We start from the raw sequence: 17,341 nt of genomic DNA, 5'->3' as shown, positions 1-17,341 counted from the left end.
CTTAGAAAGACTACCGAGTAGATTACCGAGAGTTAAATAAAAATACGGTCACGGATCGGTATCCTCTACCTCTTATTGCGGATCAAATCGCGAGATTGAAACAGGCTAAATACTTTATTAGCCTGGACATGGCTAGTGGATTCCACCAAATCCCTATTCATCCTAATTCTACGGAGTATACAGCGTTTGTTACCCCAGATGGGACAATACGAGTATATAACGATGCCGTTTGGGTTGGAAAATGTATCATCCATTTTTCAGAGGGCCATTCTCAAGGACTTCGGCGACTTCGCTTATTCATACGTTGTTGTTTATTTGGGCAATGTTCTAATTCTTGCCAACTGGATAGACCAAGCTCTAGAAAGATTGTACACCGTATTAAATACCCTCGTAAATGCCGGATTTTGTTCTAATCTTTCTAAATGCTCTTTTCTAAAGACATCGGTATTCTATTTGGCATATGTGATTCAGAACGGAGAAGTTCGCTGCAACCCGGGTGAAATACAAGCCTGTAGATCTTTACCTGCACCGACGACAATCACACAGCGTACATATTTCATAGGACTGGCTTCTTACTTTCGAAAATTTGTTCCTAAATTTTTACCAATAATGAAACCTTTATATGCACTTCCAGTAACAAAAACATAAGTTTGACAGACAAACATGAAAAGATAAGGCAAAAGGTAATTTTTGTCCTGATGCGCCGGTGTTGATGATATTTGACCCAAAGTATCCTGTAGAATTGCATACTGATGCTAGTATGGATGGACATGGGGCTATTTTAATACAGAAAGTCGAAGGTAAAAACGAAGTAGTAGAATATGATAGTAAAGGAATATGACAGTAAAGAGATTTCCTTGTCGTTACTGGTTGTAATTCTTTGAAGGCATTTAGTAATAAGATGAGTTTAAATGACGGGGTTCACAGGTGGTGGGCTTACCTAAAAATTTTTAATTTTAACATTGTATATCAAGAAGGTAAACAAATGGTTCACGTAGATTTCTTTTCGCGAAACCCCATAGACATTAAACGTACTAAAAAAAAATTTGGCTGAAATTTCTGAAGGTTGGTTATTAGCGAAACAGCGTCGTGATCCTCTGATTACTGATTCGAAGGAATGACGAAATATATGTTCGTAAATTCGTAGAGAACTGTCATGCTTGTCAGGTTTCTAAGGCAAGTTCAGGTAAACCACAAGCCGAATTACATCCTATACCTAAGACCAGCATACCTTGGCATACAGTGCATGTGGACATAACGAGTAAATTGAGTGGTAAAAGTGACTTAAAAGAATACGTTATTGTTTTGGTTGACGCTTTTACAAAATTTGTATACCTATATCATACCTGTAAAATAGAATCTTCTAGCACTGTTAAGGCGCCCAAGTCTGCAATACTTTTGTTTGGTAGTCCTCGCCGGATGATAGCGGATCAGGGAAGATGTTTTACGGGCAAAGAATTTCAAGATTTTTGTCAAGGCAAACGTATTAAACTCCACTTAATAGCTACCGGTGCTAGTAGGGCCAATGGACAGGTAGAGCATATCATGGGTACCTTGAAGAACATGTATACAGCTGTAGAAACGACCGGGAGATTATGGCAAGAGACGATTGGCGAAATACAATTGGCTTTAAATTGCACTACCAATCGTGTGACTAAATCGAGTCCTTTGGAATTATTAATCGGGAAAACAGTAAGGCTACGGTTTATTGCTACCCGACGGCTTTGGGGAAAGGGAAGTAGATATCTCCAATGTAAGACAGCAGGCAATACAGAACATGGAGACAAACGCTAAGTATAATAAAGAAAGATTTGACAGAACCAAGGCTAAAGTAGTTAGATTTAATCTTGGTGATTTTGTATTGCGCAAAAATGAGGAGAGAAATCAAACCAAATTAGATCCAAAATACAGGTGTCCATTCGTAATAGCGCAGATTTTGGAGGAAGACAGGTATGTTTTGAAAACATTGGATGGTAAACGATCGTACAAGTACAGCCATGATAAGTTGAGGAAAATACCAGATGGTTGCATTGCTGCTGAGTTGGATGTGTGTAGTGATGACAATGCCAGTGACAATGACAATTTGAGTACACCAATCCCGGAGGAACATTAGCACTACATCCATAACATCTAGCATAGTGTCTCCTCATACGCAATGCACTATGACCATAACATCTAGCATAGTGTTTCCACATACGCCCAGTGTGGTAATGTGATCTAGAAAGGTGAGATTCATTCAGATACGAGATCGAGAATGGTCTGTCATGTCATTGCAGTCTGACTGGTAATCCGCAGGATGCACTTTGAATATTAATATTACATAACGAGAAAAGGTAATAATTATCTCTTCACTAATTCAGACTGAATTTATCATATCGGAGCTCCATATTAACATCGACGAAATTTTTACACTATCATATCAGGAAAACAAGGAATCACAAATCCACAAATTATAGACTCTAAAGAGTTTTTAAAAACACAAAAAGAAAATAAAACGAAAAAGATAAATAAGACAAAGGACAAAATCAAAGGGCAGTCAGTGGCAAATGAGGATTCAAACCGAATGCATCGAGAGGTTCAGAAGAATAAAATCGAGGTCGCTTAATTAAACGAATACATTGAGAAATATGATAAAATCAGGTCAAATTACAGTAACAAAGTAATTGTATCATCGTTAAATCATTTGTAACGTGTTAATTATAATTTTAAATGTTGTTAAATATACAAGTTTATATTAACCTTGTTAATTCAGTGTTACATTTTGAATTATCTGTTATCCTAATCGAAACAGGGGAACACGACTGATTTGCGGCGTTGATTATCAAAATTGTAACGAGAATTTACGCCTCTCGCTGACGCGTTTTCCTCGCGATCGCTTCTCTTTGCGAACGGTCGTAACACCTAAGTAAACTAAAATTATGGATAAATGATAATAAACTTATATATGTGATAACTGTACACTTTTAGAAGACAATGAATGGAAAATAACAAAAATTTATCCGATACCTTCCAAACAAAACTCTGTATTTATTGCACTTGTAGTAGAAACTGACCTAATACTAACCAACTCAAGAGCAACTTTGTCGTCAGCCACTACTTAAACAAATATTGCAAACGAACGGCAATCATCCACATTTGTAAAATAACTAAACCAAGTCACAATAGAACCAATTCATCTGAATGTAGAATCGAATTAATTAGTAACCAACAGACAGTCAAAACTTCCTCATCTGCTGTATTCAAACTGGAAGAATTGACGTTCGTACCTTTGCAGACTGAAAATCATTATACCATTATCCCTACGAAAAATGTGCAGATCGACGTGTGGCGGCACTCGACCACGGAATTTTCCAACGGCTTCGCGACACAAAGCGCTATTACCTTCAAAGCGTAAAGCCGACATGCCTAATGTACCATCGATATTCCTACGATTCTTTCGCCGAATATTCGGAAGAATGCATACGCGGCAACCGTCGCGGACATCTAATAAACGCGTGCGTAGTGGAGATATCAAGAAGCAACAAAGAAACGAATCCGTTTGGATTCGAACCAAAGATTCATTATGCCCCGAGCCTCGAAGTGCGAAAGGTTAGCGTCATAGCGAATCAAACACAATTAGAGAAACGGGCTATTGACTCTTGATAGTTCAGTGTTAATCGTTAATCGTTAACTGTTGACCGCAAATCGTTGACTGTTGATTGTTAATAGTTTAATAAACTTTTTTGTTGAACAGTATTTCTTGTGGGCGCCTTCACCAACAACCACCTCAGACGTATTATGTAAAACACATAAAATCTTAGAAACCAGATAACCGAGTTTAATTAGCAGCAAAACTGGATGTATAACCGATTATAATATTACGAAAATAGGAGGAACACATGAAAATATTTCTTATGAAATCAAAATTAAGAACACTTCACATAGTTTCAAAGAAATAGACATCTCAGCACTAGAGAAAATATTAGAAATGGCTCCAAAGGTAACTCACAAAATACTCAGAATAGAGTGGAAAAGAGGGGAAAGTAAATATATAAGAAAAGAAATAGACATAAGAGATGCAAAACCGAAAGTTCGTCCAAAGCCGGAAGGCACGGACTAAGCAACAATAAATAAATACTCTGTCCTGCCGCTCACGCAAACAATATTGATCAAATACCCAACAGCACCAATTTCTCCACCAGCCCGCAGGACAATTACCCAAAATGAAGCCCAAAACATCACCGAAGATGAAGATAACGAGATCGTTCAACTCGTACGACCCAGCACAGCCATACGCTTTAACGGAGCAAAGCGGGAATGTCACAGGCTCAGAAACAGTAATAGGGTAGACAAAACATCCTGTATGTCACAGCCATCGAAACAATAACCAGATAGTAACAGGACAGCCGCGTCAAAACCTTAGTATAAGAACCCTCACAAATCAGCGCTCAACACCTTTTTGTTATAACACTCTGAACAGTTACGCGAAAACATAACCAGTGATCTATTAATTTCGTGATTTCCTTTGTCTTCTACGTGACATATGCATCGTCACTCGGAAACTTTATTCTACACAACTATCCTCAGTTCAGATGGCGATCGCCTAATCTTTCAAAGCCCCGAGGCGTGCCATGAGTTTTCTCTCTTTTCGCTCATGTGGTGCATTAGTATGCTACTGCACGTGATACACGCAAATAATTCATCCAGGTATTTCAAGCAGAAATACGTCAGGAGTGAAGTGAAATCGAGAGAGTTTGCAAATGGAGATGGTGGATGACGGTCGCAGGAAGATGGAAGTAAGAAATAAAACGGAAAATAAACAGAGGAAAAAGGAAAAATAAAAAAAGCGAGAAAGTAAAAACGAGAGTAGAAAATGGTATTATTTTGTTCTCGCAGCAAAGATCATGCCGTTTGGCTGGCAATAAAACGCAGTTTAGATTTATTCTAGTTAAATGAGTTTACCTCGTAATGCAGCTATCGTTCTTGTTGGAAAACGATTATTTTCCGCACGACGGGAATTATATAATGCGAAAGAATTTCCACGAGAGAACTAATTAATTATATCACGACCGATGTTCTTCCAACTATCCGAACTATTCAGGCGTCGAAAAATCAGTGACGCTTTCGAGGGATCTAGGTTAAACCAAGGCTGCTGATATATGTATGTATATACGTCCATATACGTCTATATACGTACATATATGTGCATTGCAAGAGGTCAGAGTTCGATTAGCGTACAATCCTGTGGCTATTAAGAGTTTCTTCGCTTAACCTCACCGCGGTCCTCCAATTTTTGTATTCCAATTTTACTCCTGTTTTAGTGAATAAATGAATTTTTTATATTTTAAGAGAAATTTCAACTTAAATTTGAAGCAAGAAACCATTGTAGCAGCACAAGTCCGTTATAACAATCATTTTGCGAATGCTACAACTCCGCGGGCCTGGCGCAACGATTCTCTTTCCAGCGACTTCTTTGGTCTCAGTTGTAATATCGCGGAAAGACTGGTGAAATATATACAATGTTGCGATAAAACGTATGTGTCCATCGTAAGTTTTCGGCACCTCAGAAGTTAGTCAGTCGAGAGTCAAGAGTCGAGTTGCAAGGAAGTCAGTAATCAGTCGAGTCGACAGAGAGTTCGAGGCAACAGCAATAAACGCAATATTAAAGTAATAAGCCGAGTAGTCATTTGTCACCTTACACGTCCTACCACCTCACCATGTATAAGAATGCGATTCTGACATATTTTTCTGAAATTGAAGAGATTTTCTGGAACTGATGAAATTGTTTAATGATTGTATTGAAAATCGCTCAAAGAACAAATAGGATTTGGGAAGATTCTACATATATTTTATTCCAAATGTAATCTAAAAAATAACGCTTTCGAATATGGAAATATTTCTTTACAATTAAAATAGATATAACGAAACTACCACAATAACTGGAATGATAAAATTCTTGAGCGTTTCGATAATTATTAACTGAAGGAGAAAGCAATCTCGATTTATGTAAAATTATTATGGAAAAAATTCCTGAAGAATTGTCCTCCAACGGTAGAAAAACCTGGACTTCACCCGAAGAAGATGCTGCTTTCAATTTGGTGGGACTGCAAGAGCATCCTCTACTACGAATTACCTCCAGAAGAGCAAATGATCAACAGTAAAAAATAGTGCATCTGACATGAAAAACTTACGGAAGGCATTATCGCAAAACGTCCTGAAGTGATGAACAGATGTGGTGTTGTGTTCCACCATGATAACGAGAAGCCACACGTTTTTCTAGTGGTGCGAATGAAACTCCTAGAGTTTGATTGGGATGTTTTACCACATCCTCCGTACTCTCCATATCTTGCACCATCGGACTATTATTTGTTCCTTTCCCTAAAGAATTTTCTTCGCTACAGAAATTTCAAATCAGTAAACAAAATGAAAAACGGGCTCGAAAAATATTTTAAAAGTAAGCCAATCATACAGTACGATCAACATGAAGGAAATATAATCGGAACTCTAAGGAACTCAGCATGCAATGCGTTTAACCGTAATACTCGTTTCTTCAATCAACATCGTTCTCGATTCAATACGCTTCAGCTATCCTTTCAGTAACGAGCGATAAATCTTTGATAACCACTCGATAGTGGTTCGACGCAACATTCCAAACAGCATTAACTTTTCTCTATTGATTTCAACATTCCATATGTTCCGTCGTTCATTATTCTTCTACATCCGATGTTCCTCGTCATCGGGACAACGAACTACAAATAATCTGAAGACTATTTACGCACTGTCTAGAGCGTCCATCTAAATTAGATCTGTACAATAATGGCCCACTTTATAACGGCGATATTTCTCCAGCGAAAGAAAACGATTTTAATCTTTTTTTTTTTACATGATTTTAAGTTAACTCGCGAATAATTATCGTCGAAACGATCGCCGATTTTTTCGAGGATGAACTACTGATCAAATCGATCGACCGAAAAAGGAAATTCTATTATTAAAGGTAAAAACGATGTTTTTTTTGTTTCACCGATGTTCGTAAAGATCAGATCGATCAGGTAGATCGACGATCTATCGTTGATTCTGAGAATCGATTATCGTGACCTGTGCTTAGTTCGTGATTAATTAATCTCACCGACAACATGCGATATTATGTTGTTGCTTCCAGCCGTGAAATTCATGTCTGACCGCCGGTGGTTGTCTTGATGCTGTTGCAATAACCTGAAACAAATTTTACACAAAATTTAGTACACTTTATAATTTTCAGAAATATAGAATTTATTTTTAAGCAATATTGTATATTTTTCTTTTCGTATCCCTAACACTTTGACTACCACGCGAATGATATATTTTCATAGATTGAAATATGCTACACCACAACATTTAATTCATTTAAAACAATTAATCAATTTTAAAAAATTTAGTAACGCGAGTCTCTGATGACCATCACTATATGGTAGACAATATATTGAACTTTATGGAAAAACCAATTTGAAAACATAGTACCGCATAGTTTATGAATATGAAAAGTAGAATACAGTATGCTATCTAAAAGAGACAAAATGAAGTTATGTCAATAACAATATCTTCTAGTTTCTTGAAACAGCCTTTTTATACTCACGTCGTCTAAACATTAGAATTAGAACTAGAATTATTTGTTATCTTCATTGTCAGAAAATATGGTATTTCTAAAATCACGGAAGGATTGTTTTAAACATTTATAATCATAATCACGGCAATCTTAATATCTACACTCACGGCATTTACAGACGCATTGTCCATAATCAAACATTCTCTATCGTGTGCTATTCACGTTCCAAAACGCGTTCAAGTAATTAACCAACGCAAACGTTAATGGAAACATATAGATAGTCGACTATCCTATCCAAGTATACACGAGTCAAAGAGGTAGACCGGCTTTAATAATTCAGAATACGGAAGCGAAATCAATCCTGGACAAATACGTTCTCGTAGAGTGGACCTTTGGACACTCACTAGTGGAACAGCGCAATAAAACCGAAATAACGTATTAACGTTGAAGATAAAAGGGTGCGGAGATGAGATTTTTTTTTACTGACCGTAATCCGTTTCATTTCCGTTTCAGGATTATTTGTAGGGGGATTCGCGTAACAACGTATACTAAAAAACGAACGGAACTCTACTCGAACTCCTCTCTAGAAATACGATTCACTTCCTCTTCCCTTTTTCTTTGCTGACTATCCGTCAAACGTTCGAAGACAAATGACTTGGTCGACAAATGTTTCGTCCAAGAATGTAACACAAAGAACATATAAGATTTTTGTCGATGAGATTTATAATTTGATTGCGGTGGAAGGAATTCTCGAGTACTATTTAATCATAGTAATTATGAGTCTTTTCTTTATAATATTAATTTTAGAATTTTTTACATGTCTTACGTTTTATTATTATATAATTTATTTATTATTATATAATTTATTATATATTATTATATATTATTTATTATTATATAATAATTTAGAATCATAAATTACAAAAAACAAATCGAGATATTTCAATCAACAGATTCAATTTCATTCCGATCAATATACTTGCACTACATGAAGAATGTCTACAAGGAACAATTCACTTAAACGTAAAGTATTTCTTTGATTCAATTAAACCCAAGTAGCTCACCATCACTTCTTCTAAATAAACATCACGACTAAGTAAGTATTTATAGATATTCATCATAGACACAGCTAAAGAATTAATTAATCGCAAGCATACACGCTAAACAAAGATCGTTCATTCAAGATACTCTTTACCGCCTTCAAGATCCTTTGAGAGAATTTCAAAACTATACCAACACAACTCGAAACAGAAACGCGCGTTATTACGAATTTCATACGAGTTCGTTACAAGATTCGGTTCCCGAAATACGACCAGCATCTCGGTTCAATCTTCCACGGAGATTGAAGCACCGTTGGGACATGTAACTTCGAATATGAATACATTGAGGGACGCTTGTCCGTGTTACGGACGGAACACGACGAAAATGTTGGTAACACGCATAGTACTACGTTTCTATGTAGACCAGCATGTTCCTATGCGCGCAGCTTTGTGTGTGAATTCAAATGAGAAACGTCGGTTCCCGTGTAGATGAGTGTAATGGATATTTGGCCTAGGAGAAGACATAGCTGTGCACGTGCAACGGAAATGTTGGATGAGTGCTGCTACACAATTTAAGTGTAGTTCCATTTGAACATATTAATTATTCATTTTACACGGCGCTTCAACGGCGCCCTTGGTTTCGATTGGTTCATCGCGTAGAATCGATTACCTAATTATATCGATTGTGATTTAGACGTTGAGACCGATTTATTGCTTTGCAGTCTGGTATACATATTCAGCTCGAAGAGTGAACGTTCGCGGATTCCGTTTCGAGAATTCCGCTTCGCGTCAGGATCGTCGAATGCGTCGTTACTGATGCGGCTTGGATGAGCGATTCTGGAAATCTAATTATCAATTAAATTTTGAAGCATTAAAGGACTGCTCCCGAGTTATACTAATCATGAGAATGCGGATGCTTACGGTAATTTAGATTTTTTTACATATAATTGAAGAAATGAAATCTATTTGCAATGGATAGGAATTTGTTTTGTCATATGGATGTTATAATAATTAATTTACAGATTCTATAGTTAGAATTATTATCATAAATTTACTTACAATAAGAAAATTTAAAACACTAACTTTTCTCTATTACATAAATGGACCTGACCAGCGTAGTACACCAATCAATATTAAATTAATATTAAACCTTGAATCACGAGTACATGTTGATTACTACATAAATATTGTATGAATAAAAGTGCAGTTGAAAATAAACATTAACAGGGGTATTGCTAGAACGTCCTGAAAGATGATTAATAATTAGTATACTTAAAATACATAGATATACATACTTAAAATAAATGGAATACACTTAAATGTTACTATCGATGAATCTTAAAACTGTAGCAATCTCTAGTTATCACAATATGATAACGACGAATTTCAATTCGCAGAACCCCACGACCATAAAGTTCTTAATGAACACTATACTAATAACTCGAGGATATTGTATAGATATCAGGTTCCATGATCCAGAATTGTCAGTATCAGCTTTCAAGACCCGTGGCTCGTCGTTATCGTAGGCAAAAGCTCGTCATAATCGAAGATTCAGCAGAAATCACGTGATACGTGTATTAAATTACGTGTTACTGAACGTCTTATTAAAAAACACTATCCAGCAACGGATGTTTTCGAATACAATGACTAAATGACATTATATTAAACAGTATCGAGTTTCAAATAGATTGAATCGTGCACCGCAAAAATCGATATACCCAGCACTCTCGGCGCATCCAGTGCGCTCATTTATCACCATGTCACTATAGCGATCGCATAAATCAAACCAAAAGCGTGCAGCTCTGGTTGCACCTTCGAATCTTCGATGCACCGATTTTAAAACTCGAACGTGGCTCGTTCTGCCGATTCGATGTGGGACAAAACCAGGAGACAAAGGGCATTGTCTTCCTAACATTCGGAAAAATGATCCAATAAAATGATGATAAATCTTGATCCTCAGCGACTCAGCGCAAAACCAGAATATTCTTCTTCGTGTAGTTTCGTATTTGTTTTTGGTAAGACGATGAAAAATTGTCAAACAACTTTTGTTAATTGTGTTGAATGAGCAACTCACTGATTCACCAAGTGATAAATACGATCAAGTCACTATGGCTAAATACATTAATCACTGGTCTCTCTCATTTAGAATTTAGTTTAGTTAGTCATCCTGTAACTGAGGGTCATAGCTATTTCCCCTTTACCAAAGTCACATATATAAGATGCTAATGGATATGTTAAATTTAAATTGACAATTTTGATAGATTGATACTAGAGAGTAGATTAGAGTTATAGATTGTGAAACGTTAAAAAATACATTGAGTAGTTTAAAGCGGTATGGATTTCATGTTTCTCACTCGGATCGCAATTGTACGTGAACGTTAAATTGTTCGCAAACAATTCACGTTAAATTTCAAAAAGTGTCATTTGATTTTCAATGCGCTTGTCTATGTAGGAGCAACGCATGTATGAATATAAAAAAAAGGCAAGGAGAACTCAATTTTTCACCGTTGACAGATCAAAATTTAGTTTCTTAAAAGAAGAGATTTACAAATGGATTTCCACGAACGAAGAAAGGATGGAGAATAGCGTTCATTTCTACAGAATCATCCTGTATACGGTGCAAGGCCAATCGACGCGTCGCATCGTTGCAAATTCTGCAAAAGCCGCCGCGTCGGCGTGCCACGATTGCAGGATTGACGAATCGAAAGCAAAACGGGAAAAACGAATAACAACGAGAGAAAATTGGAAATTCGGAGGTTCGTGCCGGAGGAAACCGGTGACGAGGATAAAGCGGCCTTGAACAATGGAGCGGCGTCGGTTATAACTCTTCTTGCAGTAGATTTATGACAGTTTGACGAGTGGCTGTCCAACTCGCGCAATCATGCCACTCTTACGGATTTGCCGTAAACACTTTACATATTTACATTCCGTGCGTGAAATGTTTCACGACTTTTTCTTATTTTTACACGTTTGTTGGATGATCAATCAAAATTTCAACAAATTTCTTTCACAATAATATTCTACAGTATCAAATGTACAATAATGAATAATAATAACGGCAGTCTAGTAGTAGGAACGATACCTGATCAGCCAAAAGTACAGTCTTCATTAACTGTATACAAGGGGTTCCAGTTTTTTCCAGCAAAACTTATCACAATGTTCGATGGATACAAAGGAAATAGAAAAATAGAAAAAGATATTATATATCTAGAATAGAAAAATATTTTGATCTCCGATATCACTCTATTTCAGGTTATTGAACTTTTATATATAGATAACTGGAAAAAGAAATGTCAAAAAATATATTGATACGTGTAGTAAATTGATACATAGAATTTGTTGATTCTTTGAAACAAAGCAAAATAAATTCAATGTTCTATTCCTGTCAGTTGTGCAGTGATAGGAAAGTTGAATATCTAAAGCAGAGTATTAACAGGTAATGATTTCATTGATTTGAAATGGATCTTTTTTTTACACCATAGTGGTGTTTCTATTTACCTGTTTCTATTCACCACTGTTTCCCAAAATCATGTATTTCGTATTTATACATGGTGAAGAAATAGTTTAATCGCCCGGTGAAGAACACCGGGTAATACTGTAACACATGGTAAACTCGGTAAAATACACGGTTTTTAATATGACAGCTGAAAGGCTATGTCGTTCTAGAATTTCATCAGGCTTGTCAAGTTTTCATCTCACCAAATTGTTACGAATTGTTATGAATTCAACTCTTTAATTGAGTTTGGCGATCGATATCGCCAATATAGTCGCGTTCCTTTTTACCTCGTCAAAATGAACAATTTTTACGTAGAGCGAAGGCAAAGCTTAAAAATATTGTGTCTACGTTGAAAAAGGTTATGTGTATGAGAGAGTCGAAATTGGGTTGGAGAATCGGTAAAATTAGAACACCCAATACATATCCACTTTTGTTGAGATTACAAGGATTCAAGAAAAAAAATATGCAATACCAAAATATTGCTTAAAGTAGAAAATATAATGATTTACATTTCTATAAATCATGTTAGATGATCTTTGATGATTTCCTAAATGTAATTTTAAGTAAGTACATAGTGTCCTAATTAATATCAAGACGAGTTCAACGATCGAATATCTTATGAAATAAAATAGGTAATCATCGATTTTTCACCCGTCTCACCACAATTTCGATGGTTTTTGAATATGTAGTAAAAATCAATATTTTGAACAATCTTTTTTTATATACATAATCTCTGCATGGTCTCAGTATCTAAGATATTCGTAAAAATTGTTGATGTCAATTAACTCAAACATAAGAAGAAGATATACTACTAATATCTCTATCTGTGAAGTTACAAATATAGCTAACGTGTTTGTCGCCCCACCCAATCTCCGTTTACACACATATGAACTACGAATAAAAAATAAGAATTAGGTTTAGATTAGGTGTTATATTATCGGACCGCCTTGCAGTACTCAGACTGATATGGATGCACAATTATAGGCAGAATTTACTGTAATGGTACCGACGATTCATTGGGAATATCTCGGAAACTAAGGCCGAGCGGCGATTTCATATATAGGAAAAATTTGTTCTAAACATTGATCTCTACGATATATTCAAAAATCATCGAAATCGGTGACGTAGACGAGATATCGATATTTACCATTATTGCATTGTGTGAAACATGAAAGCCAACGTCTATCCTGGTAAAAATTAAGAAGACGGTCAAAGTTGATTAATTAAAGAGGATAATCGATTGTTCAATGAATTATTACGATTATTCTAATAGTATTTAAAATTATGTATATGATATATTCTAGTTATATCGCGATATTATGTATGTAGCAATATCGTAAATAAATTCCCTATTTCTCATTATTATAATTACAACGATAATAATAAATAAGCACCTATAATAAAAGAAATGAAATATTTGCTCTTGAAATTTTTAGCCTATGCTGCGCGTCTCTATGTTGAAGGACTCTACAAATTGCATGGGAATATAAAACCACGCGGCTATGTTTTGTTTATACTTTCGTTTTGGAACGTGATAAATCGGTCGGAGAGGAAGATACGCGGCCGGGCAACGCAGTTACAGAATTAATGAGTCCGATGAATGTGCTTTTTGTTCCATCGATTCTCCATTTGCGGTCACTTTTTTGGACATCAGCCAGCGATCGAGCATTGGAACGGTTGGCGGCGTGGAAAAAGGAGACCGACACGTTCGAACGCGTGTGAAAAACAGCGCGGTTCTGTTCGTTAAGCCGACCAATCCGTTTATCCATGCCTTTCGTCAAATTAATCGCGATCCTAGCTTCGCGACAGTCGATTAATTACCTTCACAATAGCATCACAACCGATACCAGAAGGTGTGATAACTGTGACATAGAATCCGGCTGAATCGACTGTTGTATAAATCTCTACACAACGTTTTGTGTGCGGGAATTCGAATCTGTTTGTACTTTAACGTTAACACATTCACGATTGATTATTTGAAGAAAATTCTAATGTAGATAGAGACTTTGCAAATAAATGAAGAACAAAAATTTGAAAAGCTTGCTTTCAAATATGTTATTACTTCATATAGCTTATACGTAAATGTAAGAAATTTTCTTTTCCTTAGAAGTAATATTAATAAAAACATCATTGAGAAAACAAACAAGTTTCGTTTGTCAAATTTGTATAACATGTAGCAACCTCCTGACAGAAATTTCATGTATTCACTTTGTCTCACTTTCTCAATTCACTAGTCTCTCGCCAGAAATAGATTTATTTCCGACTGATTTTACGATTTCGTTATATCGTTTTATCGTATTATGACTATTTTTATTTATACATTAAGTTCATTATTGCATAGATAAATAATACTAATATGTTGATTATCTTTAATACATAGAAATTATTAACCAATACGAGTTTGCAACAAAGTGACTAGCTCCTGCATTTCGATATCCGATATTTGTTCTATTATTTGTTCCTTTTAACCTCTAGCAAATGGTGGGGTAAAGGTCCAAGGAGAACAACAATTCGCGGTAGCAGCCATTAAAAGAGAAGCACGATGAACGAAGCGAGCGTGGAAACGGCACGGTTCGATCGTTATTTCGCGATAGTAAAACAGTGGCTCGTTATTCTGACTTCGTTCGTCATTCGGACGATACTGGCAAAGCGGCTTGTCAGCTGCACGAATGGTTACCGAAGAATGGATAATGAAACTTCGATCAAACGGAAACTAATTTCTATTATTTGCGTCGAAACGCTTTCGAGAGTTTCGAAGCATCGAACGATCCTATCCGTCTCTTTATATCGTAGCAATAGAAAAAGAGAGAGAGAGAGAGAGAGAGAGAGAGAGGACAAAAAGAAAAGAGAGAACATAATTCCCTGAAAAGAATAACGGAGAAAGGGAGACTTTAATCTTCTGCAAATTCTCGTCCCGCCATAACTTCATTTACCCTCTCGTTTAACGCATCCTGGTTCGTTCCTGTTGATGAGCAAAAATACTGTCACGGAAAACATTCTAATTTTTCGTTATATATTTTTAGACGCGCGACTAGAGAAGTAAGTTCCCTTCAAAGACACGTAATTTCCCATTCCAGTGTTGTGCTAAACCTACCGACTGAATAGTAACACGTGCTTGTTCCTTCTGAAGAAATAAAAAAAAAGAGAGAAAGCAGAGCTCGAGGTTGTAGTTTAATTAAGTTTAAGCACTTAGGAAAGCGCTGTAAATTTCGTGTCTGTTGAATTAAAGACGTCTCGGCGTAGACAATGGTGGGGAAACAATTTATTGTACAGTAGGAGAAAAACTGTATGATCTAAGAGATTTGGTGAAAACATTTACGACATAAGGAATTTCGTGACTTTAAAGATAAAGTTTCTAAAAGGGACTGTTCCCCTTTTAATTTGGAAAGTTTTAAATATCATATGCTGTTTGTGATAGGCAGCCATTGTTTTAGAACGAAATTTGGTATTCACACTTTGAATACTTCACACAATATTCGAAGAGAAGACTTCTATGTGACGGAATTTTGATGGAATCTTGATGGAATGAAATGAGAAAAGACAGAAAGAAGCAGAAATAAGAAGAGTAATGCGCCCTTCGTTAGTTACATAAATATGATGTCTTTGATCCATTTCTTGTACGTCTTTTCTCAATTGTTATTTAAAAGTAAACCTTTTTATCACAAAATAATAAAAATAAATATCACAATAACTAGAATAAATACTAATAAAAAATCAATCTATCAATCATGTAGGAATTTTTCTCTGTTATTTGCTCTGTTGATGTAATGATAGAACCATTCGTAGTAACGATACTCTAATTATTGTCAGCTAATCCTAATTATGTTGAAAGTTGAGTATAAATTCAGAAGACGGTTGAAGCAGAGACTGAAAACTCGACTCGAAAGTTGGACAGTGGCTTTTAACGTGGTTATAAAACGGTTATAAGACGAGAAAGGAACGACGGTGAATGGCAGCGTACATTAGCTGTAACCCCGTTTTCTACAGACGATTCCTCACACTCGCGATAAAGGGCGAGGAATGGATCTGTCAATTAGCGTGAGGCGAAGTGCCAATTACCCCCTGGAAAAGTGTGCAAAGCGGATTCCTCATTAAATTCTGTGGTTGGCTATCTTTGCTATCTACTGTCTACTGCATCGAGAAAGATCAGGAGCTTCACGACTTGTAAAGGAACATATCTGCGGAAAAGTGGAATTTTTTGAAGCACAATATGAAGACATTGCACATATTTTATATTTATAATATTCAGAATAGAAAATTGAAACTGCAGTTAAAGTTCACAGTTAAAGTATATACATTTTATTATAATTACAACTTGTCTTTATTAAATAAGAATTATAAATGTCACGAGTAAAATTCAATGTTACGAGGCAAGTGTTAAATAAAGTTCTTTTCTAAATGGAGCTCGAAGGATCAACGATTTTTAAAGACTGATGGCAAACCCTGAAAATTTATTGATTTTGTTTTAAACTCGGTTCGTTCCAGATAACGCAATCCGTTTCGCAATTGGATTAAACGATGAATCACAGCTATTAAACTGTTTACATTACGGATCACCGTTCTTCCATGTTCCTTCGTTCCTGTTCCAAGCGCGCGATAATGCGAAGAGAAAATATTAAGCCGGGATACGTTTCTTAATCTTGTTAGTTACGGCATTGTTAATCGGACTACAATCGCACTAGTTCACAAACATTAAGAAGAAACTGTGCAACAGAATGTTCTAAATCTCTATTTCCTGACGCTTTACTCTACATATTCCTTTGAAATATGTATTATGTACTATGCACACGAAAGGAAATATAACAAAGGTTCCTTGTTTCTCTCAAAAACGGGACACAAAACACAGGAAGATACAATAAGATGCAAAAAACAAAGAAATATTATGTACTTTAAATTTCGAGCACTTACAAAGTCAAATAAATATTTCTTCTTGAACCTTGCAACATTTTTTGGATCACCCTTCATTCAATCGTGTCGTTTCATCTCTCAAAATTTTCAAAGTTTATAATTGAAAAATAGAGAAGACACAATAAGATGCAAGAAACAAAGAAATATTACGTACTTTAAATTTCGAGCACTTACAAAGTGAAATAAAAATTTCTTCTTCGTTACTTGAACCCTGTAACATTTTTTGGATTACCCTTCATTCAATCGTGTCGTTTCATCTTTCAAAATTTTGAAAGTTTATAATTGAAAAATAGATTGTTATTAATACGTATATCAATTTTATACCACAACTTCAAT

At 35.8% G+C, this 17,341-nt stretch overlaps 1 protein-coding gene across 3 annotated transcripts in view; it reads right to left on the bottom strand.

The window, feature by feature from the left end:
• Positions 1-1,157: 1,157 nt before the first annotated feature.
• LOC100648546 overlaps positions 1,158-17,341 on the bottom strand; it is a 396,941-nt gene continuing 380,757 nt past the window's right edge. For all 3 annotated transcript variants that reach the window (XM_048409433.1, XM_048409444.1, XM_048409440.1), the window contains one exon: positions 1,158-7,191. The gene's annotated coding sequence lies outside the window, so the exon portion shown is untranslated. The remainder of the gene's footprint in view (positions 7,192-17,341) is intronic.

Source organism: Bombus terrestris, chromosome 1 (assembly GCF_910591885.1).
Source record: "Bombus terrestris chromosome 1, iyBomTerr1.2, whole genome shotgun sequence".
Taxonomy (NCBI): Eukaryota; Metazoa; Arthropoda; class Insecta; order Hymenoptera; family Apidae; genus Bombus; species Bombus terrestris.
The sequence above is the reverse complement of the archived record's forward strand: the minus strand, read 5'-3'. Positions and strand labels throughout refer to the sequence as shown.